Source organism: Halichoerus grypus, chromosome 9 (assembly GCF_964656455.1).
Source record: "Halichoerus grypus chromosome 9, mHalGry1.hap1.1, whole genome shotgun sequence".
NCBI lineage: Eukaryota > Metazoa > Chordata > Mammalia > Carnivora > Phocidae > Halichoerus > Halichoerus grypus.
In genome coordinates, this window is record NC_135720.1 from 60924624 (window position 1) to 60949872 (window position 25249).

The 25249-nt window shown below is 37.8% G+C and overlaps 1 protein-coding gene across 5 annotated transcripts in view; it reads right to left on the reverse strand.

The window, feature by feature from the left end:
• LOC118528227 (uncharacterized) overlaps positions 1–25249 on the reverse strand; it is a 938723-nt gene that overhangs the window by 18862 nt on the left and 894612 nt on the right. The gene's annotated exons all lie outside the window — the stretch shown is intronic.

The following is a 25249-nucleotide window of genomic DNA, read 5'->3' on the forward strand; positions in this document are numbered from 1 at the left end:
GAAAAAGAGCAGAGCATAGATGGTGAAAGAAAGAATTTCATAACAGTCCGGTGATACCCAGAGTTGCTTAGGAGACCAACTAATTAAATATAGCTGAGACATGAATAAAAGAGCATTTCTTACCTCCATACAAAATCTAGTGATTCTCAGGAGAGTTTGAAAACATGGAGAGTTTTGCTCAGACCTTTGACATAGACACAGGCAATCTCATGATTGCCATATCAACAGTACCACCTGTGAGGCTTCTCTAGGTAGTGGACTTAAAGGTTGGACACCTCAGCTGGACACAGTTTTAGCAGAAAAAAGGAACATAGCAGATACCCTTAGGAATGGCATTTGGCAGAACTTCTTTGTAAATACAAACAAGTGTTTTTGGATGGATAACTCTGCCAGGATAATTTCTAAGGGAGGAATTGTTTTGACACCCAACAATTAAAACAAAGGGCTTTCAGTCAATGCAATGTAGGGCATAAAGAGTAATGGGATGTCATTTTACACTCATTGCTAGAGTGGCCCCAACATCAGTTTCGATAGCCACCATAAGGTTAAATGTGGTACTTGCCTCCTTCCTGGAAAGTTGTTACCTAGGACCTGCTGTCTCTGAATGGGTGTGGAAAGAGTACTTGGTAAAGTGGTACACTGACCCCTCAGTCAGAATAACAATGCCAATTAGGGCTATTTTATGTTTATTTTAATTTTTGGTGAAGACTTACGTTTCAGAAGGGAGCTAGGGATGATGGTATGGCTGTGAAAAGAAAGCAAGGTATAAAGAAGCTTCCTACCTGGTGAGTGTGTGTGTGTGTGTGTGTGTGTGTGTGTGTTTTAATGTCTTATGGGCTCTAGTAGGAAGTTGGGGAATTCTGCTGGTCCAATGTCATTTTAATTGGGAAGCATCATCTAAATTTCATAAAGAAAACAGAGAAGAACATTTCAGTCATCTGAGAAGCTGATTTTCTATGAATGATAATCTGGAACAACCAACGCCACTTTTTAGACCAACATGAAATATTATGAAAAAATAATTATGGGAGTACTGTGTTGGGTCTGCTATGAACTCTGTTTTTCATTATTTATTTTTCTCTGCTTTCCGAGTTATTTAAAGCCAGGATTTCAATAATTCCAGTATTCTCTCATATAAAGCCCTCTGTTCTATAAACAGTGGGACAAGTATCTTAGTATAAGAGATAACAAAACATCTGAAATGAGGGCACCCCAGGACAGAAGATGTTCACCGTGCAAAGCCTTTGAAGAAAGACATTGCTTCTCAGAAGGGGTTATAAATTTGCTGTGAACAAGACAAGACCAGCATGAGTTTTAAATCACTTCCTATATACAAACTCTCAACAGGAATGCATGAAAGTAAAATAAAGAGCACTTGAGAAAACCTAAACTAGCTACCCCAAAATTGTATTTTTTTTTTAGAGGGGGAGAGAAAGAGAAGGGGAGGAGGGGCAGAGGGAGAGAGAGACTCTTAAACAGCTCCACACCCAACTCGGGGCTCAAGCTCAAAACCTTGAGATCATGACCTGAGCCAAAATCAAGAGTTGGACGCTTAATCAACTGAGCCACCTAGGCAGCCCCTCCCCCAAAATTGTATTTTTAACAAAAGTATCATTAAGAAAGAACATACCTCATCACCTTTCATCAGATGGCCAGGACTTGGAGATTTTGAAATGGTCATGCTCTCTCTAACCACTTATCTTCTCTACCTACCCTGACCCTGCTCTTTTTGTCCAGAAGCTCTTTCTTATTCATCCTTTAAGATTCAGTGAATGGGCTGACTCTACTTGGAAGCTATGCCCGACTCTTCCGCACAGCCTCCCCACCACAAGCACCGTCTTTGGCAAAATGTCTTTCCTTTGGCACCCAGTTGGAGTACATAATCTTTGCATTCTCTTTGTTGATTTGCTTTTTTGATCTGCCCCCTGCCCTGACCTGAACATACATCCAGTGACTAAAACATAAGTTCTTTTAGGCAGAAATAAAGTCAGTCTCTACTCATCTATCATTTGTATTCAATACAGTATCTGAGACCAAGTAAATGGGTACCTAATCACCTCCCGTGAATGACTCAACAGGAAAGCAAGTAAATTAGTATACACATTCAACATATATATATAAAAAAATCTTCTTCCTCTTCTTTCTCTTCTTCTAGTTTTTTTTTAAGACAAATGCTGAGCAAAAAGGATTTTTCAGACTCTACACAGATATTATATCATTCTATTACTGAGGAGAGAGATTGAGTTGACAGCTGACACAGAGAAAGCAAAACTACACAAGTATTTTACTTTTGTCTTTTTCTTCAAGGAGAATGACTTGCAAACTGGAAAGGCTAAAAATGATGAAGAGGTAAATGTGAGAAGACAGTAGGGAAGTACTGAGATTCTTTAAATGCATCCAAATCTCCAGGCTAGGTGAATTTCATCCTATGAAACTGAAATAAGTTACAGACATGACTATAGAGCCTCATTTGATAACCTTTGACAAAAACTTGCTAGGAAACCAGAAATGGGAAATCTTTCTCTGATTTAAAAAAAAAAAAAAAAAAAAAGCAAAAAGCAAAACATGGAAACTACAGTAAGTGACTATGACCCTGCCACTGATAAAATTATAGAAAGGGTTTTTAAACGGTTATTTCATTAGCACTGGGAAAAGGAAGTGTTGCTCATTACTAGCTTGAAAGGGTTCACCTAGAACAAATCATTCTAAACAAACCCCTTTTCTCTTCTTATATGTTTTTCTTTTAAAAAAACATGATTACAACATAAATGAATGAAGAATTTGCAGTGAACATCAAATAAGTGAATTTCAGGACAAAGTTGGATCAAATTCCTTAATGTTCCCTTGGTGATAGAATTCAAAATGAACTATGTTTAGGTAAGTAGATTTGCAGCTGGTCTGACAATACCCCCCAAAGTCATGTGGTATATCCTTATTACCATGGAGGCACAGGATCCTATCTTTAGTCATATTATATAGTACCATTTTATTTATTTGGATACATGTATAGAAAGAATAAGATCTCAAATTTGTAGATCAAAAAAGGTAGGTAAATTGGTTATTACTACATTCAGATTGTGAAAAAATGTCAAAACTTTGGGAAAATTGTCCCAAAGTAATTAAATAAAAATAAGTTGAAATAAATGTAAATTGAATAATGCCACCATGAAAAAGAATGGGTCTTTTTTGGTTCCTATGGAAAAGAGCCTAAAACACAGCAGGTGTTACAGGGGAACATTTATTCCCCCTTCCTCATGTTCTGTGTAGAAGGACCTCCACAGGAGTAACACCACTGACTTCTCCTCCTACCTTTACTCATTTCTGTCTATGGAGAAAGAAGGTGCTACTAGATGGGTGCGTGATGATCATTGGTATCTTCCTTCATTCCCTACCCCCTTACTGGGTAGAACTACTAAATGGAAAACTCATGATCACTGGGGATATGCTTCCTTGGCTTCTATATCAGATCAGTTTAAGGCAGCAATCATGGTTGAATGTGTTGTGCCTGCACTGTAGATGAAAACTTTTCTCCATATGGTCTTCCCAGTGTCTTGCCTGGTGGGAAGGTGGTCTATGAGTGGGTGATTAGCAGAGTGTTAGCATGCCCTTTTAGCTAGACCATTAAGTCATATCCTCCAATCTAACACTTTCAGGAAAATAGCTCACATCATGATCTCCTCCTGTCTGATTCAGTTCATCTCACAATTGGCCACAATCCCCAACAGTAGGTGTTTCATTAATGTTTAATGATTATTAAATGAACACCCAAGAGTTATATTTCCTAATGGGTGGTGCTCATAGCACTGATTTGTTTATTTTGGTTGTTCTGATCTCCCTCTACATTGGAGGCTTTCTCAAATATCTACCAATATTAGAGCGGGCAAATAAAAACTAGGTGGAATCTCTGTATATGTAGGTATGCATTCTCAGAGCTTCTTATTTTTGAGCCATTTGGAGGATGGAAACCCAGATGTCAGCAGTTTTAGCCATTTTCTCTTGGGCTGATTAAAGTCATATTCTTCAGAGAAAATTCTTCCAGTCTCCTGCTTGGATGGCAGAATCATGGCTGTTAGCATTTTGGGACTTCGGTGGGAAATAAGGTTGGTGATTCACTATTTAGGGTGAAAACATTCACCAGTGCTTCTGATCTTAGTGTGGCACTCCTGACCTTAACTGTGCTTGGTTCCTCTGAGTCCAGTGAACCTGTTTCACTCTTTCCAGAGAATACACTTCCAGTCATCTGCCAGTTGGTGAGGGGGATATCTTGGTCTTCTGATGATGGCTTCCTAAATAATCATTTAACCATTCTTTAAATTTTTGGCCCCATGTTCATCCATGTCTTCATGTATCACCCTATTACTGAACCTTATGAGAATGTTTCAGGGCAGTGTAAGTCAGATTGCTTCTTGGCTCATTCCACAGCTAGTTAGAGTCATGCTTTGGGATCTGTTAAATGAGTTACAAACTTACCATTTATTTGCCAGTTGTTGCTATTGCCTTCTTTCCCATTTAATGACCTCCTTTCTCCCCTATTCCTTTCCTGTGGATAGAGTAGGCTTTCTGGGGGATGGTGGGAAAACAGAGGCCAATGCATGTGCCTAGCTTACCATCGTTGGGAGCCATTTTCATTTCCAGGTTTCTTATGCTCTTGCCTCCTGGGGCAAGAATGAAGGCTGAGTTCAATGGCTATGAATGCTGACCAAGCTTTTTGGTTTGCAACTCCCCCACTGGTCAAAGGAGTTGCTTTGCAACTCCTTCCCCACATATTGCCATTAAAAATTTAAACTATAATGTAGCTAGTGTTATCATCATCTTTTGATCTAGGGATATACATGACCAAAACTTCAAAGAGGTAATTAATCTCAAAATAAAAATGGTCTTTCCTCATTTATATAGTGTCTCTCTTCATTATAAAGTTAGTGACTAGTAAAAATAGTTCTATTCCTTTCATTGAAAAATTTTTTCTTAAAGTAGACATTTAAAACAGGACTATATTTATTTACACAGATAATTTTTATTTTTAATCATATTAACATTTTCATTGTATTTATTTTATAATTTCTTTCCATTTATAGAAAGTGATATTAGTGTTTTATTTATGCCAATGGCATGAAAAGTTCTTTTGAAATAATATTTAGGTACAAAAGTGAGAAAATTTAAAGAAGATCATCAAATCTGTACTGGTAGTACCCAAATATGGCAAAATAGTAATGAAGACATGAGAATGACAAGTTTAAGAAATGCTGGAATACAAGGTAATGTGCTGCTCAACAAATGAATTAATAGAGTACATTATCAGAGGTGTGGTGTCCACATTGAGGGACTATAGGGTCTCAAGATAATATACAATACACAGATTGCAGATGCAGAATAGTGTGAAATTCTAGGACAATAGAAGGAATGGAAATATGTTACTTTAGTGCTTGTCCCAGTGTCTAGCAAGTAGTAGTAACTCAAATATTTGGTACTTGAAAGGAAGAAAAGTAGAAGGAAGTGAAGGTGTTTAACATGGAGAATAGAAGATGTAGTGGGGTGGGTGGAGGGATGGGGTAACTGGGTGATGGGCATTAAGGAGGGCACTTGATATAATGAGCACTGGGTATTATATGCAACTGATGAATCACTGAATTCTACCCCTGAAACTAATAATAAATTATATGTTAACTAAATTGAATTTAGATTTTAAAAATTAAAAAAAAAAAGATGTAGTGGGAAAGGTGGTATATGTCTTCAAATATGCACTATAATGTGAAACAAAAGACTTTGGGAAGTGTTGAGGTGTAGGCTTAAATTTATTAGCAGAATTAGAAGGTTGCAAACTGACGGGAGGGCTAATTTCAGTTAAGTTTTGGAAGAACATCCAGATTTTACATGACTAAAATCAATGCATGCTTTTGAAGTACTGAGTTACTGATTATTAGAAATGTTGCAACAGTGACTAGATAATGATCCCACAAGGATGTTGTCAAAGAGATAACTGTGGTCAGAAGGAGGCTGGTCACCAGCAAAGTCTTTGGGAACGTTGGGAAAGCAGGTTCTGGTACTCAAGCCAAACTTACTGAGACAGAACCAGGTGACAATAGACCCCTTGGTTATCTTCCAACTCTCATCAGAATCTAGAATTGGGATGGACTTCTAGGGCATGTGTACAGGAATGTCCCCAGCAGTAACTGGAGTTTCCAATTTTGCAAGGACATGAGCCCTGATCATCAAGTCTCTGATACCTCAAGCCTAATCACTTATCTGTGATATAGACACCTAATCACTCTCACAGTCATTTCATACTCAAAATGTACAAAATGGAACTTATTATTATATCATCAGATTGTTTTAAGTACTATGGAAGAAATAAAGAGAGTGATAGAAGAAGACCACTTTAGAAACAGGGGTCATGGATGTTCTTTCTGAACAGGTGACATCAGGGTTGAGTCCTTACAGATAAGAAGGAGCTGGCCCAAGAGTGTGCAGGCAGAGGTAAGAACACATATAAAGTCCCTGAGCTCAGAGTTTTCACGAAACAGATACATGGCCTCAGTGTAGCAAGAGCAAAGTGAGCAAGGGGAAGTGTGGAAAGAAAGTCAGAGCCCAGCCCTGAGCAAATCATGTGTCCTTATAGACCATGCTGTTCATGGCAGAATTAATTGTTTTCTCCTTCACATTCTTTGGGATTTATTCATAATTTTATTATTAGCAATCTGTACTTTGCAATTCCCTTGTATGTTTTAATCACCTGATTCTAAATATGGGATATAAGTTCCTTGAGGTCAGGATCCATTTACTACTCACCTGAATGTTCCTCATTCTAACCCTTAAAACAATGCCAATATCCTCTTAGAAGAGGTGCTCAGAATAGCTGGTTGAGTGAAAATCCTAAGGGAAACTGAATAAAGCATATTTTCTGTGCTGACCCAAAATCTTTAGAATGGCCACTGATGGCTTGAAATTTCGGCCAAAGTATCCTAACAATTAAGTTGATATATTGCTATTATTGAACTGATACTTTTTGCCAGTATTAAAATGCCATAAATAATTTTAATTTGGCTTTTAAAAATCTGTTGATTTAATCCACGATAGAACTTAACACAATGGATAATTCCTGTGGCTATGTAATTTATCAGAGGGTTTGGGTATTCAGTTTTTCAGCTATACCTACTATAATATATGATAGTATCTCATCACCCTTGTTTTTGTTCCTACTCACTCTGACTGTTTTAACTGGGGCAATGCCAGGGGCTGTTTCTGAAGGAGGTACCACCTTTGAGTGAATTCTAGAGTCAGAGAGGCAGGGGGTAGGGGAATCTTGGCTCCATCACAAACTAACACGGTAGCTCAGTACAAATTATTTAATCCCTTTCAGTTAGTTTCCTTAACTGTAAATTGAAGATAATAATTACACTTCCCTCCTAAGATTGTGGTACAGCTAAAAGAGATGATGTGTACATAGCATTTAGCACAGTCTTTGGCATTTTGGGAGCACAACATAAATGCAAACTGCTATTATTTTTATGAATTATTATAAAAATTACAATATTTGAGCATGGTCTCAGGTTTTTAACTTAAATGATCAAAATTTATAGAAAAAAATCTTACAAAATCCTGGCAGATCAAGGATAAGAGATAACTAGTAGGCAATAATGCAGTAATTCATTTACATCATGTCAAAAATGACTGAAAATAAAACTTTATGGAAGAGTATATTTTTATAAAAATCTTTGCTTCAGACTTTTCTGATAAATATTCCTTTTGGCCTGAGAATTACATAGTTGATTTCTGTATGAAACTGAATATTTTTTGAAAGTTAGGGCTAAATTAGTTGGGTTATTTTTGCATGATGAAAGCGTGAAAACAAAACACCTTTTTTGCTAAAATATTATCTGGTCCTCGTTTCAGCCCAGAGGACTGAAAATACTATGAAATTAAAATTTCAAATGTGGGAAGGAAATTCTATAATATTTGTTAATTCTAGCCCCAAAATGTTCAAAGTTATTTTTGCTTCAAAATCTGGAACTGAACATACACTTAACAATTTATTTCAATTCATACTGTTAGAAGTTTGCCCTGCCTATCTATACAGGTTTGAAGGTGTGTTTAAAGTATTTCTCCTTTCTTTAGAGAAAGTTGAATAAAGTGGTAAAAGGAATAAGCCAAAACAGTTGTCGTTTAACACTGTTAGGGTATGATGCAGTTGTAAAATTTTTAAGGAAATACATTATCTCCATTTTAAACTAAGACATCTTAACACCATGTCATTGGTGCCCAAGGTGAAGGTCTGCATATTAGTGACATTGTTCAGAAAAAGAACAAAACACATCTCATTATATAACACCCTTAACTAATTATCTGGGATCAAATAGTTTTGCCCAGGATTCTCTATGGAACAATAAGATCCTGATGATTTTTCTATCCCAGGCGGAAGGAGGAGTTAATGCTGTAAGGGTGCTTGCTGGTTGAGAAACGCCACAGACGCTGATGCCACTGTCTTCCTGGGTTTGCAGGCTACGCAGCAGTGACCATTTGGACTCTCCTATTAAAGGAAAATGTACTTTATATGGCTACATGGGATGGCACTGAGTAATTGTGGTAATGTGGCTTTACTTGCTCTACTTTTCTATTTCCTTATTTAAGCATCTTAAATTTCAGTAGAACATGAATTTAGCATACATCTTGCATTTGATTAGATCACATTTTATATATTTTATGCATTTTAATCCAAGTTTGGCTCTGTGAACCTTACCATCTGTCTGGAGTTGTCATTGCATTTTATTTTTAATTTTAATTTACCCCATTATATTTTTGACTAAAAGTGATTTTATTTTTGGCAACTTCTTCACCTAGTGTCTTCTCTCCCTCCCATCCATTTGTCATAATGCATCCAGAGAAGACCTTCTAAAACATAAATCTGATCACATTATTCCCAGTTGAAACCCATTGTCTTTATAATAAGTCCAAACTCTTTAATTAGACTCATAAGACCTTGCATCATCTGGACCCTTTGAAAATATCTTTGCACCTTCCTCTTTTCCATCTATGTTCCTGTATTCCTTCCAATTTTTCTAGCCATGCTCCCTCCTGCCTCTGAGCCTCTCTAAATGCTCTTCCCTCTGCCTGGAATCCTTTCTCCCACACTCTGCCTCAATAGGACCTATTTCTTCCAAGAAGTCTTGACTTACCACCTTACCGTTTCCCCACACAATATACTATATCCTCCAATTTCATGGATTCAGCAAATTGCATAAAGTCATGCAATGTTATGTGACCTCTCTGCTATATTATACTCCAGGAGGAAACAGACACCATCTGCCTTATTTACCATTGGGCCTTCCACATCTAGTCCAGGGCCTGGGACATGATAGTGGCTCAATAAGTATTTATTAAATGCCTGGATGGATGGATAAGAAAAGCCACTACAGAAAATGCTATACATATATTATTTATCATTTTTACTTATTAAATATGTAGAAATTTTTTTTGATGCAGAGTTCCATGATTCATGGTTTATGTATAACACCTAAATATGTAGAAATTTTAAAAATAGTCTATAGGCATAACTGAGGTCAAAATTACATGGACACGGGCGCCTGGGTGGCTCAGTTGGTTAAGCAGCTGCCTTCGGCTCAGGTCATGATCCTTGAGTCCCTGGATCAAGTCCCGCATCGGGCTCCCTGCTCAGCAGGGAGCCTGCTTCTCCCTCTGACCCTCCCCCCCTCTCATGTGCTCTCTCTCTCTCATTCTCTCTGTCTCAAATAAATAAATAAAATCTTTAAAAAAAATTACATGGACACTACCATCTATTTTATTCTGTAGGTACAGCTGTTAACGGCGAACTGTTAATTTTGTGGACTAGTGGATGGTAAATGCAATAAAACTTATCTTAAATCATACTATGCTCTTTGTAATTTGTTTAGACATTGTTATCTGAGTTTCAATTATTTATGATAATGCTTCATTGCATCTAAAATAAATAGTTATAGAGATTTAAAAATCAATACCCCAATTAGAAGCTTACTACACATAAATCTATGAAATTGCACAACTTTGTTTGTGACCAAAACACCCTATAAAAATGCCTCTAGGAATCAGGAAGTTTATGAAATATGATTTAGACAGCTGCTAAATCCAAAATGAGAATTGCAATTCCAGTCATAGGTAAGGTCTTTAGAGAACAATCCTATGAACTCTGCTGAAAATGGATGCTGTTGACAGCTGCCAACTTTTTCTCCTGGTAAGAAACAAAATGTTGCTTAGCCATGACTCCAAAGAAAAAATAACCATGAATTCTAGAATCATTTGGGAAGCCCGAGATTTAAGAATATCACATCTCGGGGCGCCTGGGTGGCTCAGTCGGTTAAGCGGCTGCCTTCGGCTCAGGTCATGGTCCCAAGGTCCTGGGATCGAGTCCTGCATCAGGCTCCCTGCTCAGTGGGGAGTCTGCTTCTCCCTCTCCTGCTCCCCCTGCTTGTGTCCCCTCTCTCGTTGTGTCTCTCTCTGTCAAATAAATAAATCTTAAAAAAAAAAAAAAGAATATCACATCTCTTGGGATAAGGTAGGGAACATTGATTCCCCTGGTTGGCCTTGTTAATATCATTTCCATCCCTTTGCTACCGTTCCTATAGGTTCATAGTTTACAGGCTAATACAGTAGGCATTAAGGAGTTTACACATTTGACAGATATTTACTCAGCACCTATTATGTGATATATATACTATGCTAAGGGTTGGGAATACAGTGATGAATAAGACATGGAGAAAAAGAAATAGATTGTTATTGAGGGCGATGAGGGAGACAAGAGTGATGGGAGGGGGTAGTTCTAAAATGAAGTAAAGTGAAGACCAAATTTAAGGTAGCTCACCTGGGATGCCTCTTATAGGAGGTAACTTCTGAGCAAAGAATAAGAATAAGCAATCAGTGAAAAAGCTGGGAAACACATTTTAGGCAGAGGAAGTGGCAAGTGCCAAGTTTCTGAAGTGTGGAAAAGGACTTGCTGTATTTGAAGATAAGAAAAGAGGTTAATGTGACTGGGGAACGGTGTCTGTGAGATCAAGCTGGAGAGGCACTCAGACACCTGATGGGACAGGACTTACAGGAGTTTGGGTTTTATTAGAAAAGCGAGACGAGCCGTTGGAAGGTTTTTTGCAAGGAAGTAACATAATCTGATTCACATTGCTAAAACTCTTATTCTGTGTGTGTCTGAAAAATGGATAACAGAGGAGCAAGAAAAGAAGCAGGGAGCCCTTTCTGGACATTATCGCTGTGGTCCAGGTGGGAAATATGGCCACAGAGATAATCAAAGATATATTTTGGAGACTGAGTTGATAGGACTTGTTCAAGGTTTGGACGTGAGGGGTGAGACAGAGAGAAGAATCAAGGGCAGCTCTCGGATTACACGCCTTAAGCAACTCGGTAGAGAATGGTCCCCATGACTACAAAGAGAGCTTGGGGATCCAGCGGATTCTAGGATAAAGGAAGGTTCAGCAGCTCCAACTTGGACATGTTAATTTTAAAAGATAGACACACATAAAGTCACTTGCTGACTCAAAGACAGTCACAGCACATGGGAGAAACACAGTAGATGAAACAAATCAGAGTCAGGTAATGAGTGCTTTGTGCCTATGTGTGAAAAATACGTTACTTGCCCACTGGTAGGAGACGCGTACTTTGGATTATTTGTTGTGCAGTAGTGACAGATTTACAACCAGAATCCCTCATGAACAACACCTGCATTCACAAGACAACGATCAGGGACTTGGGGTGCTGTCGTGGCAGTGACATTGCAAACACTGGCTGAAGAAGCCCTCCGAGGTCTCTGACTGAACTCTGCCGGCAGAAGTCATCAGTGAAACTCGATCGGAAATTCTTTGCATTTATCTGCCCCTTTAAAAAAACAAAATCCTTTTCCTTTTTGTGCTTTTCCAAAAAAAAAAAAAATTATCTATTGCCTTTTTAAAATCATGGATTTTTAGGAATATGTTTTTAAAAGAGCATCTGGTTTATTTCACACTGAAAACTGGTGCTAAGAAGTGAGAAACACGGATCAAGTCAGCACCAACACAGAGACTGTGAATAATTCATCTCATGAGTGGAAAACAATGTATTTTATTCAGGTTGTGTGCTACCATTACTTGTTATTAAAAAGCCTTGGTATGCATTGAAGGACAAAATTTGGAAGACTTCCTCCCTGCCCTACCATCTCCAACATTATATTTCTTACATAGAAATTTCCCACAATAAGACAGTCAAGGTAATGAGAAACATTTTTCTGATCTATTAAAGTTTTCACTGGGTCTTCCCCTTTTGCCTTCACCTATTAGCCATGAAACCAGGCTATGTGCTTACTACTTTGGGATTGGGTGAAAGCAGAATTCACCTGAAAACAATTTCCTCCCAAGTTCACTTTTAATTCCAAGAGCTTAAGTTAGTTTGGTGAAGTATCCTGGAGAGACACGGGTTGGAACAGAGAGAGGTCTCTTGATAAAACACCAAAAACTCAGTTTAATTTGGATTTCAGATGAATAACAGATAAAAAAAGAAAGAAGGAAAGAGAAAGAAAGAAAGAAAGAAAGAAAGAAAGAAAGAAAGAAAGAAAGAATTATTCATTATTTATTTGAAATTCAAATATACCCAAGCATCCCATAATTTTTGTTGTTAAATCTGGCAACTATACCCTGAAGGAGACTTAGAAAGAGGGAGAAACTCCCCCTGACTGAAAACGGAGAAGGAGAAAGGCTGGGATCTTGGCCCTATTCTAGAAATATGAGCGAGGACATGACAGCATGACAGGGAGGTCGGAAGACGTCTAAGGAGAGTGACTGGCTGTCTAAGTAATGTCCGCAGTACACAAAGTTTGGTATATATTTATTAAATTGACACTGTTATTATTTATCTTGTCCTGACTCTATACTAATATTTCATCCCCACCCAATATAATTGCATGCCATTTCATTGACAATATATTTCCATCGCCTTCCTATGTGAAAGACTTCTCTAGCTACAGAGCATTTGTATACGACATTTTTTACCTCAGAGCTCTGGATATATTACTCTATTGTCTTTTGTCATCTAACGTCATGAGCAAACCTGGTATGGGTCTGAGTTTTCTTCCTATATAAGTAACCAGTTTTGCCTTCCTGATTATTTTCACCATTCATTCTTATTCCTTGGAGTTAATGACATTCAACAGGACATGCCTAACTGTTGGTACTTTCTAGTCCTGCGGGATGACCCTGCTTCCTAGGCCGATTTTGTCAAAGATCCATGCTTCTAAAGCAACTCTCCTCCTGCCACCATCAGAGGCCTACTCTCAGGTGACTGCTCAATAAATATAATTGTTTGGGTCTCTGCCTCTTCCAGAAACCAATGTTCTCTGATGTCCTGCTCTCTTGGACTGCCCCACTCCTTGAATATAGATTAATATTAGTTCACTTCCCTTGACAGTGCACTCTCCCTGAGCCAGTGGCATCCAAGGGACTCTAGGCGTACCATCATGAACAGCAGTCACTTGCTTTCAAAAAAAAAAAAAAAAAAAAAAAGACGTTTTTATTTTATGTATTTATTTTTAAAAATTTATTTATTTATTATTTGAGAGAGAGAGAGCACAAGCAGAAGGGGTAGAGGGTGAGGGAGAGACAATCTCAAGCAGACTCGATGCTGAGTGTGGAGCCCCGTGCGGGGCTCGACCTTAGGACCCTGAGCTCATGACCCAAGCTGAAACCAAGATTTGGACGCTTAACTTATGGCACCAACCAGGAGCCCCAAAAAAGACTTTTTTAAACACAGTTTTAGGTTCACAACAAAACTGAGCAGAAAGGACAGAGATTTCCCAAGTACCGTCTTCTCCTAACCATGCAAAGTTTCCCCTATTATCAATGTTCCCCATCAGAGTGGACCTTTGTTACAATCAATGAACCTACATCAACACATCATTACCACCCAAAGTCTATAGTTTGCTTTATGGTTCACTCTTGGTGCTGTACATTCTATGGGTTTGGACAAACCTATAATGACATGTACCCATCATTTTAGTACCATATAGAGTAGTTTCACTGCCCTAAAGATCCTCTGTGTTCTACCCACTCATTCCACCCCTGCCTTTATCCCCTGGCAACTGCTGATCTTTTTACTGTCTCCATAGTTTTGTATTTTTTCAGAATGTCATATAGTTGGGATCTTACAGTATGTAGCCATTTCAGATTGACTTTTTTCACTTAGTCATATGCATTTAAGTTTCTTCCATGTCTCTTCATGACTTGATAGTTCATTCAGTGCTGAATTATATTCTGTTGTTTGGATGTGCCACAATTTATTTATCCATTCACCTATGAAAGGACATCTGGGTTGCTTCCAAGTTTTGGCAATTATGAATAAAGATGTTTAATAAAACATCTGTGTGCAGGTTTTTGTGTGAATATAAGTTTTCAACTCCTTTGGATAAATACTAAGGAATAGAATTGCTGGACTATATGGTAAGAGTGTGTTTAGTTTTGTAAGAAACACGAGCAATGAATGAGAGGTCCTTTTGTCATCCTTAATAGCAGTTAGTGCTGTCAGTGTTCTGGATTTGGGCCATTCTACTAGGTGTATAGTGGGCCACCTGACTTTTATGGACCTCTGCTATCCTCTAGGTTGTCATAAAAGAGACTATTAGTTCATATCAACTAAAAGGACTAGTTAAGTTTCTCTTCCCAGCAGGAGGGTCCAGTTAGATTATATAAACAGAATGGCATTAGGAGTGACATCTCTAGGTCCTCATCTTATATCTGGTGAATGAATAAATGAGAGAGTGATTGAATGAATAAATGGATGGTTGATGGATGAATGAATGAACTTAGCTAGCATCTAGATCTGGCCTCAAAAGTCCTTACAAAGATAATCTTTACAATGTTGAGATTCTATAACATAAATCTCTTCATACTCAGGGAATTATGATATGCATTTTTATTGACCCGCCGATGCAATGAGCCACTGCAAAAGCTTGTCCCTTCCGCATTCAAGCAAAGTTTATTACTGAGTTCCATTAAATCTCTAAATAAACTCCTCGGAAAGAGTGTGCTCTTGCAGGACTCTCAAAAACAGCCTAGACCTGCTTTCTCAAACACCCAAGTTTGCATTTATCTTCCCAGAGTCCCAGGAGCCCATGCCCACGTTTTTGGTTTTTTTTGTTTCTGTTTTTGGGTTTTTGTTTGTTTTTTGTTTCTGTTGTTTTAGTAGTAAAAGTTCTGTGTTTATTGAGCTAATAGTATCTGCTTCTCTCTTTTGTGGCCCTCATGATTTTGAACGTTTCTTCTGTTGACCAATAAGTCCTGCAGAATTTCACATGTAGGGTGCTGTGCACTCAATGTATGCCCCTTCAAAATTCATCTGTTGAAACCACTGTGATGGTATTTGGAGATGGGGCCTGTGGAGATAATTAGGTCATGAGGGTGAAGCCCTCATGGTGGGATTAGTGACCTTATAAGTAGTCAGGAGAGGGATTGCTTCCTCTCTCTCTGCAAAGTGAAGACATAACACGAAGACTGCTATCTGCAAACCCGGAAGAGGTTTCTCATCAGAACCCAACCAAGAGCTGGCACCCTGATCTCAAACTTGCCAGTTTCTGTGAGAAATAAATTTCTATTTTATAAACCATTTTATAAACCACCAACTCTATTTTTGTTAGAGCAGCACAAATGACGCAAGACATAGGGCTTTCCCTTATGTTGCAAGAATATCTCTCTTGGAGTTCAAACTCTAAATTATACCCCTGATCCCTCAGCACTGACTGCGCCCAGCTTGTCCTGTGTGTAATCTTGTGTGACAGTCTCCACTGTCCCATCCACTCACTACTAGGATCCTTGGATCTGATATTACAGGAATCTCACATCTTACAAGTCTCCTACCACCAAGATGAGGACACAGGTGACAGATGCAAAACTTCAGACATGACTGAAAACAATCTTACTTGCCTGTAACCTCCCAGTAGAAGAACATTTGTTTCCTCAATGGTGAATGATTTTAAATAACATTCCCAAACTATTCTTGGAAATATTTCAATATAAGGTAGTTACTTTAGTGGGTAGCCTTAAATCTAAAGATAGAAGCCATTCTTGTTGGATTCTCCCTCAAGTCCAAGGATGATAGAGGAACATAAAGATGGATTAGAAATTGGGGATGGGGTGACAGTCTTTCCTTGATACTATGAGTATTTCTCTGGCTAACGCTAGACCCTCAGGATTACAAGACTGGGGGTTATAACAGACTCAAGAAACTCTACCTCACATTTGATCTGATTCCCAGGACCCTTGGAACAAAAAGTTAATTAGGCTCTGAATCACTTCGACTCTTAACTTGGTGCGAACTCATCACTACAGAAGAAACTGAAATCACAAAGGAACTCGTGCCATTAAAGATATGAAGAATACAGTGTTCTCTGTAGCTACTTCGAGTGGTTCTTTTCTGGAAGAAGCAAATCCAGGAAAACTTTTCACTGCACAAGGAAATGGGAACTACAAGGAGCTATGATGTAAGAAGATCTAAGTGTGGATTTAGTGGTTAGTCCTATCTAAAAGTAGCTAGAATTATGCATCTCCATATGTGGCCAACTGTTTATATTATCTGTTGGTGAACTTATTAAATAATACATCATCTTCATATACAGTTAAAATTATCTAAGTCTTTGGTCCTGAATGCTCCATAACTCCTTTCCCTAGTCCTCTGTTCTTTTCCTGATTGTTCCTCTAAAGAAAAGAGAAGGATAACATCTCCCTCGTGGGATAAGCCCCAGGCCACTTCCGAGGCACTGACTATTTTGGAGAAGTGAAGGAAGAGCAGCACAAAATATTTCTTAAGAGTTGGAGGAGCCAAGATATCCAGATGCCAATAAGGAAGACAGTCATAGAGGGATGTTTGCCCCTTTTTGGATAGATACTCCTTTGTTTAACACATTAGTATGCATGGATTTCGGGAGTTCATTTTTTTCTTTACTCATGTATGAGTTTCTCCTCCTTCTGGGGAATGGATTGAGGGAGAAGGGAAATTGCAGTGGTTCCCAAACTTGTCTGCCCACTAGAATCACCTGGGGAGCTTGAAAAACACTGATGACCATGTCTCCTCCCTCACCCCCAGATATTGTGATTTCCTTGGTCTGGGATATGGCCTGCATTTTAGAATGTTTAAATCCCCCATGTAAAGTTAGTATTCACACGACTTTGGGCATCCCTTTCATAGCGGTATCTAGCCAGGGGCCGGGACACATCAAAATCACTGTGGAGAGTTAAAAAATTACAAGGCTGGGATATATGTCCCAGACCTCCTGAGGCAGAACCCTCAGATGAAAGGCTTGAGCTCCTCCGTGATTTCTGCGCACGCCCTGCTCCCAGACTGCTGGTAGACAGCAGTGATTACAGGCAACAGCAGTCTTCATTAGCATGGCTATTACCTGAATAAATAGACTGTAACAAATGCCTGGAGCACCTTCTTTCCTTCTCTCTAGGATTCCATGCCTCACACCCCCTTTTACAATTTGGACTGAACATAATTCACTGCCTAAATGCTTTCGTGTAAAACTCCCAGCCACCTGACTGTGTCTGCTCTGCATTCCCTCAGGACGTACATACGTGGCCTTTCAGTTGCTCTGCCCTGTCTCATTCTTAACATGCCCCCTCCCCGCACCGTGAGCATGCTCTCAGCGCCAGCTTAATTGAAAGCTTCCCGAGGGCAAAGGCTTCATTGTTTTCCCGGTTTGGACTCCACATTACCCTTTTTCTGTTGTCCAATGTAATGTCTTGGATGTTGCAAAGCACAATACAGATTTCATACATGTAGAGAAAAATGAGTTCAAGGGGTTTAGTATGTAACTGAAAAGTTAAAAAGCATATTCATGTGTATCTAATTCTAGATTAAAACATTAAATGGATAATTCATCTGGTGGATGACAAATGTTTAATATTTCAGGATCTCTCAACTACATTATGTCTGTATTGTGTTTTGCATCTTATAAAGAACTTCTAAAGTCACCAACCTATGTGATTGCTGCCATCACCTGGGAAGTAGACAAGGCCGTTTTGTAGATGTGTAAAGCTGTGGCCCAGAGGGGAGGTGACCTACCCCAACACCACCTGATGACAGGTGTAAAACTCACTCCTCCTGACTTTCAGTCCAGGTAGTTCTTTCCTGTCCGCATGACCTCAACCATCTCCCATTCACCCTTGACTCTCACATCTGCATTTTCAGGCCTCATCTCTCTCCTGAGATCCTCATTTCTGACTATATTTGAAAGAACCCCACCTGGGACGCCTGGGTGGCTCAGTCAGTGAAGCGTCTGCCTTCAGCTCAGGTTATGATCTCAGGGTCCTGGGATTGAGCCCTACATGGGGCTCCCTGCTCCGAGGGGAGTCTGCTTCTCCCTCTCCCTCTGCTCCTCATGTGCACGCTCTTTCTCTCTCTCTCTCTCTCAAATAAATAAATAAAATCTTAAGAAAGAAAGAAAGTAAGAAAGAAAGAAAGAAAGAAGGAAAGATTGAAAGAACCCCACCTGCATGGTCTAGCAACACAGCAAACTCATTAGTCTTCAAAGGGAGCTTTTATCAGGGATCCTCTTTCTTTTTCCCCAACTCCGAGGTTTCTCTATCTCTTTTAACAACTTTGCCATCTTCTCATTTCTCTTCTTTCATCCACTTTTTTTTTTTTTTTAAGATTTTATGTATTTATTTGAGAGAGAGAGAATGAGAGAGAGCATGAGAGGGGAGAGGGTCAGAGGGAAAAGCAGACTCTCCGCTGAGCAGGGAGCCCGATGTGGGACTTGATCCTGGGACTCCAAGATCATGACCTGAGCCGAAGGCAGTTGCTTAACCAACTGAGCCACCCAGGTGCCCTCATCTGCTTTTCTTACCTCATCACTTGCAAGGCCCCAGCAATGCCTCCCATCTCTGCCACTTCTTCTGCTCCTATTTTCCCACGCGGGCATGACCCCAGCAGTCCTTCCGTGAGTCCTGCCTTCAGCGCACTCTCTCCAATCCTTTCCTCTTGCTGCCTCCTAATCCTAAACCACAGATTTAGTTACCACATTCTCTCATTCAACAGTCTTCTGTTTCTTAAAGAAAAACTCAAAAGCCTCTTATGGCCTTTCGTAGTCTGTCCATAAATGATCTTTCTCAGGTTAGCTTTTCACAGCTCTTATTCCAAGACACCCAGAACTGTTCACTGTTCCCTGAACAGGTCAGATAAGTTCATTTCTGTGCCTTTTTACACTTTCAAGGGTTTGGGCTCTCAGCCTAAATGACCTTTTGCTGCCCTGCATTCTCACCCTCTTTATTGTTGAAAACCTACTCTGCCAGGAAAGCCCAAGTTAAACAACATTTCTTGTTTGTGAATCTTCTTCCAGTCTCCAGCTTTAGTTCTGGCTGAGAGCATCCATATACTCTTTTAGGACTTTAATTTGTACTTATTTTACCACATTTAATTTTATGTCATGATTTGTGTGTGTGTGTGTGTGTGTGGGTGGGTGGGTGGGTGGGTGTGTATAATCCCACCTAGAAGGAGGCTTTTTGAGAGCAAGATTCAAGTTTTGGTCAACTTGAAACAAGATGGATCATAAATACTTATATGAACTTATTTTTTTGTATTTTCCACCAATAAACACAATCTTGAAAATATATGAAGCTAAATAATTCCTGGATTGAATTATAGAAAGACTCATGTGTCCCATAGTGAGTTAGAATTGATGACTTCTAAGGTTTTAATTTCAATATTGAATAATTGTTTCCAATTTTATAATTGATGAGTCATTTAATAAAAATTTGCTTAATTAGAAATGTTTCTGGGACTCATATATTTTAATTAATGGAAGAAATCTGCATATCACATATAAGACAGGTTCCGACTCCCTCCCCTTGCTCACCTGCCCAACAACGCATCCAACAGCCCATCAAGATTACACCTGAGTCAAGTCTTAATCAGTGAGACACGGTCTGAACACAGGGGAAATGCATAGAATTCATCATTTGCAATTCCAACATTACCTTTCTATTAAAAACACCTTTTCCTCTGTTAGCCCATTATAAATCAGCTCCACAATTTAAAACCCTGTAGCTCAGCTGAAAAACTATATTTTTTGTTAAACAAGAGTAAATCAGGATTAAGTACTTTGAGATAATTTTTTATTAAAAACTCACAATGAATCACTATAAATACCATTGCCTAAAAGCACATTCTTTTATTTGCAGTTTGGTTTTGCTAGAGTTTTCTTTCTTTTCCTCTTCCCAAGAATTCTACTTTTGCCAAACCTTAGTTATTAAAACAAATGGAAATAATAGAAATAGTACTATTTTACAAACAATCTTGAAGTTATTTTGATAAGGTGCTATTCTAATAACTATTCACAACTATATGCCTATTATATAGAATTTAACCGGACAATAAATGTGAAAGAAAAAGAGCAACCCACGAAATATTGATGGAACTTGACTGAAGTGCACAGTTTTTTTCAATCAGGCAAGTTTCTATTATTGATCTATTATTGATATGCAGACTTAAAATCAATCTTGGTTTAGTACCAGATCTTGAAATGTCAAATTTCCTTCCTTGCTTGAACTATATACTTTACTTTCAGCTGTAGAAAACTGTCATTAATAAATTCAGATTCCACAGCAAAGTATTTAAAGGATAGCTAAAAATGAGTTGCTGTATAATAGTAACACTACCCTCAATAATAATAAACACCTAAAGGGGGTCATTCGCTTTAATGACATTTTTTTGTTCTTCTGAAAAAATAAACAACAAAACCTGACTATTGAATGCAAAGAAAAAAAGTGGAGTACTCTTGTTTTAACTTTGGAACAAAGATTGGGCATGCCAAATATTAATTCTATTGAGAAACTGTATTATGCCAAACATCAATTCTCCTGAGAATTGTTATTGAATCAACAACTTATGCCTATCTTAGCAACACCATTATTTAATTTTATCATAAGAATACTCAGATAAGTTTGTTTGTTGGCATCCAATATACAAACCAGCAAGTTTGAAATGAGTGGAATGTTTTTACCGGCAACCAGTTTACCAATAGTGAAGGTAAAGCCACATTGGCTAGCTGTTTAGACCTGAGGCCATGGCATTTCTCAGCCAACTTTGAACATATCACAATTTTTGGTTTTTCAGTTGGAATATCCTTGCCCACTGAAAACACATTCAAAAGAAAGGACAGCTGAAGCAGAGGAAGGAGGCTACAGAGTCATAGTTATAACATGTTACTTTTTGGGAATCCAAAAATATTGACTCTAGTACCCTTTGGGTTTGTCCATATGACTATGAATGAAAAAAGAAACAAGGAAGCGTATTTTTGTCTATGGAATTCTATCATCAGTCCCGTGAATACTGTTGCCAAGATAGCTGATTTTCTTTACATTTTATTTCTCCACCATGGGCAGAGAGTTTTTGTTTTTAAGGCAGGTGGAACACATTTTTCATGCTGAAATAATTCTCCTGTAGCTTAAATGACTCATTCTTATTGGATTATATAAGAAAGTACAAGATGCCTAAATGCTCACTTCTCAAAACATTTTATTATGGAAAATTTCCAACATACACATAAGAATGAAAATTTTAATAAACTTGTATTTACTCACCACTCCAGTTTCAAAGCATTATCAATATTTTTCCAATTTTTGTTTCATTTACAACCCATCCTACTTCTTCTTCTGGAGTTTATTAAAGCAAATCTCAGATATTATGCCATTTTACCTATAAACACACCGTTATGCATCTCTAGCAATAAGGGTATTTTTTCTAATCTATCACATCATTATTACATCTCACAAAAATAACAGTGATTCTTACTATTATCTAATACCCAGTCCATATTCAAATTTTCCTAATTGTCACAAAGATGTTTATTTACAGTTGATTTGTTTGAATCATGAACAGAAAATATTAAATTCCATACAAGCATACATTGCTTTGGATGTAATTATAAGTTTCTTATTTTGGAGATCACTCTATGTCAACTGTATAGTGATGCTCCTCATTTCTTTTTTCTTTTCTTTTTCCTTTTTTTTAATTTTACTATTGTATCACTATACAGCACCATCTTCTACTCAATCCATTTTCTATGGATGGGCATGTGTAATGTTTCTCACCTTTTGTTATTATAAATAATGTCACAACAAATAGCCTTTGTATATAGGATTTCATATTTTTCCAATGCGATTTCAGGATAAATTCCTAGAAGTAAAGTTTCTGGCTCACAGTGTAATACATATGCAGTTACTAAATTCCCCATAGGTGCTGTACTCTTTCATCTCCCCCCCCATAATGTGTGGGTGCCTACTTCTCCATGGCCTCATCAATGGAGTATACTGTAAAACTTTTATTATTTTTGTCAATCTGATAAGTATGAAGTGATAGCTTAGTGTAGTTTTAATTTGCATTTCTCATATTATAGTAAAGATGAGCATCTTTTCATATGTTAAAGGACTATTTGCATTTATTTTTCCGTCAATTATCTGTTCATATCTTTTGCCCATTTTCAATTGAGATTTTGGACTTTTTCTTCTGTTTATAGGAAGTGTTAAAATTTGTAACCTTACCGTGGACCCAAGGCAGCTCTAGACAGTTTACCTCTCAATCTCCAGTAAAAATGGTGGTGGCCATTGGGAATATACAAACTATTTACCAAGTGGAAAGACTGATTCATAATAAAATAAACAATTTCATTTTTATAATTACTTGTTTGTAGTTACAGTAGTGTTATGTAACACTCAAACCATTTTATCTACTTTAGCAGTGAATGAAATTGTGCAAATGAAAATCTAGGTGAAGAATCAATCAGGGGACAACTGATGATATAAAAATATATTATTTTTTAACCTTTGGAATATATTATTTTTTAACCTTCCCCATGGAAGTGAGGGAAGACCATCACTACCCTCATTTCACATCAAAATCCCACATACAGAAGCTAATTTATGAATGTAAATCACTTGGGAAATACAGTGTAACAGTAATGTAAAATAAGAATGCATTTTTGATTATATGATATAGGAAACACAGATGTAGGAATCTAAATTAAATAATTCCATAACCATAATTACAGCTTCCCAAACACAATGCTGTTTATTAGATAACTCTACCTTTTTGTTATAAGAAAGCCAGACTTTCTCCTTTGCCCTCAGGAGGACACAAATTACAAGAGCCCTGACCTCCAGCCAACTGAATCCATTAGCATAGCTGTGCCCCAAGAGCATACCAAAGGGACAGAGAATAAAACAAAATGACTGAAGCTGAGGAAAAGCTCCATTACGTCAACTAAGGGGAGGGATCAGTGGGGATGTATAAACCAGACATCTAGGGTAGACAAATTTTATCCTAAATTTCAAGCTGAAATGATGAAAATTAACACCTTGTGTACCATAGATACAGTGAAATCCAGATTATTTTGTATTTTATTTTCCCACTTTGTTGTTTGTGAACTGCCATAAAGTAATTTGGTTATACAAACTTACCAGGTTCTTTTCCATATATCTTGAAAGCCACAGAGAATTTGAAGTAGGTAAATAGCTACTCCCCACAACTTGCTACCAGGTTTGTAATAATAGGAACATACACAGATATTTATTAATAAGAAATCACAAAACTGTCATTATAGTCCATCCTCCAAGTTTCATGTCCCCATGTTCTCCAAAGCTCGGAAAACCCCTTGCACAAAAAGTTTGCCTAAGGCAAATGAAATGTTATTCTAGTAGCAGAATTTAATTAACCCTTTGTCAGAGTCAGAGAACCGAGAGGACCCAGCAGCACATCAGAAAGCTTAGTGAGAAGTCCACGTTGCCATACCTAAGGGCACAGACAGCGACCCATGAACTTGTATGCTGTGTCCATGCAAGGATGGAGAAATGGCTACAATATTCCTGCAAATGCATTTATATTGAATAACGTTAGTGTTATCACAGCCACTATAATATCCTTTATTCTAATTAATAAGCCACCAATATCACCAGTGAAAACCCATCTCTCCTTTAGGCTCTACACAAATCAGCAAAGCCTCTGGTCTTAATGAAAGATAAAGATACTCAAAATACTTTTAATAGCTACCTCTGGACAGTGGTCTTCTTTCTGATTAAATACATGGTGACTATCCATGATGTGAGATTTCCTGATTAAATAATGACTTGTCCCTCCAGTACGGCTTAAACATTATCTCAGACTGTTTATGCTGAACTATTTTAAAGTATATTAACATTTTATAATTATTTTATGAGGAAAATAAAATGTTTTTCTTCATTGTTCTTTTATTCTATTTTTAAAGGAAATTTTTTAAAATCACCAAATTCAATAGTAAAATTTTTACCTTGAGTAAGTCATCAAATATCATAGTAATATTTTTATCTTGAATATAAGAATGTAAAAGGAATTTCAAAGCTTACTTATACAGGACTCTACTGTAATTTCTAGCCAGTTGTAATTTCCTCTCATGATAAGTTTCTGATTACTAAAAGACACAAAAGAAGCAACAAGTCTTTAAAAACTACTTAACGGAAGTACTCTTCTAAGTGTATAGACAAAAATTCAACCTGCCGTGAAAAAATACAGATGGCCAAGTAGACACATGAAAAGATGTTCAACATCACTGATCACCAGGGAAATGCAAATCAAAACCACAAAGAGCTATCACTTCACATCTGTCAGAATGGCTATTATCAAAAAGATAAGAAATAATAAGTGTGGGCGAAGATATGGAGAAAAAAGAACGCTCACACACTATTGGTGGGAATGCAGAAATGCTGCAGCCACTATGGAAAACAGTACGGAGGTTCCTCAAAAAATAAAAATAGAATTACCATTTGATGCAGCAATTCTACTCCTGGGTATTTGTCTAAACAGAACAAAAATACTAATTTGAAAAGATATATGCACTACTATGTTCATTGCAGTGTTATTCACAATAGCCAAGATACGGAAGCAACCTAAGTGTCCATCAACAAACAAATGATAAAAAAGACGTGAGATATACATATACATATATATATACATATACATATATATAATGGAAATTTACTCAGCCATAAAAAAATGAAATCTTCTCATTTGTGACAATGCAGATGGATCTAAAGGGTATTACACTAAGTGAAATAAGTCAGACAGAGGAAGACAAGCACAGCATTATTTCACTTATATGTAGAATCTAAAAGACAAAACAAATGAGCAAACAAAACAGAAACAGACTCATAGATACAGAGAACAATCTGGTGGTTGGCAGAGGGGAGGGGGAGGGGGCATGGGC